We start from the raw sequence: 1610 nt of genomic DNA on the forward strand, positions 1-1610 counted from the left end.
GGCTCCCATCTCCTGCCTTGTATGAGAAACTGGGTTCCTTGTAATTAAATATCAACTGAATTACATGAGACTGTGTGGTTTTTTATTTGTTCAGTGCCTCACAACACAACCAGAACCCCTTTAGCCAGGTACTTCACCCGGGGGCCAGCGTCTAAACATTTCTCACCTGATAACCGGGCGGCTCCCGCGCTGCCCGCTGAGCTGCGGAGGGGTCGTCTGCGCACGCTGACCCTGTCTCAGGAAACTCACGTGGCGCAGGCGAATGGCACGAACTGGGTATCGTGTGTGAGGGGCCAAACAACCCACCCTACGTCCGGTGCCCGCTCGTCTACTGTGCCAATCTGGGGGTGAGCCTTAGTTTGCATGACTGATCCAGGGGACTCGCTCTCAGCACTGACGTGGTCGTCCCTCGGGGTCCTGGCGGCGCACACAGCTCTCACGGGGAGCGTGCAATGAAGGGCCGAAGTGCAGCAGCAGAGTTAGGAGAAACACCTAGAAGCAGTGAGGTCCCCAGCTGCCAGGCCTTTTGGAGGGAGGGGAGGAAGCAGGAGCTGGAGGCCTGGCAAGGTACCCTGGGGGCTGCACAGGCACCCCTAGCAAGGGAGTGTCCCCCCCCACCCTCTTCCACGTGCTAGTTCCCTGGTGGTGCTTCTCACAGGTGAACCCAACTAGGGGCCAGAGAGCAGAGGGGCTCAGAGCAGGCCAGGGATGGGGAAGGGATCTGAACGATGAGGATTTGTGAAGTGTCCTTTACCTTCACTGCTGCGGGAGCCTTTGTCTATTTCCATACGGAAGCCCCCAAGTGTCTTCCTAAACCAAGATGACAGAGCGGTCGCCATGACTACGGGTCTCCTTGGGACCCTCTTCCTGCCTCCCTTCCACCTGATGCCAAAGGAGTTTGTTTCCTTCACCCAATTATCCGGAGCAACACGTGTCTGCAGTGTGGACCAGTCCCAGTCTTAGTGGCAGCAGCGAGAACTTTTTCAATTAGGAGATTTAAAAATTATGTGTGGCCCAGAGGAATGACAGGGCTGAATTAAGAGTGCCTCCTAGCAGGCCTGGGGCCAGTGCTAAAATTGCAACCAGCCCCTGGAAACAGGGTGTGCCTAGGCAGATGGAGGGGCAGTGCCACGCTCCCTTCCGCCTCCCTCTACAGGGCGCCTCTGAAGACACGGCTGACTTAGGGCGGTCCAGTCCCTTGCCACGCAAAGTGCGGGCCACGGACCGGCCACATCAGCATCCACAGCTTGTTGGAAAGGCACATGTCAGGCCCCCCTCGCGCCTGCTGACCCAGAATCTGCATTTTAACAACATCCCCGGTTGATTAGCTGCACGATAAATAATGGGCTCAGTTACATTAGATTGTGTGTCCTCAGCTGTAATCTAATTAAAGAAATTCCCTCACCGCCGCCTGGGGCCTCTGGCCCCTTGCCGTTGAGCGCAGCGAGACCCTGCTTTCACCTGATTTTCTCTGGCCGCCTGGAGAACGGGCAGTGGAAAGGCCTGGAAGAATCCCTACCACAGGGCATCGCTGACTTAACTTGGAATGGGGGTCCGGTCCTTGTGACGTGGAGGCTGCTGGCCCCCGTCGGGACTTTATCTGGTCCTTC

This window comes from Talpa europaea, assembly GCF_964194135.1.
Source record: "Talpa europaea genome assembly, chromosome: 3".
Lineage (NCBI taxonomy): Eukaryota > Metazoa > Chordata > Mammalia > Eulipotyphla > Talpidae > Talpa > Talpa europaea.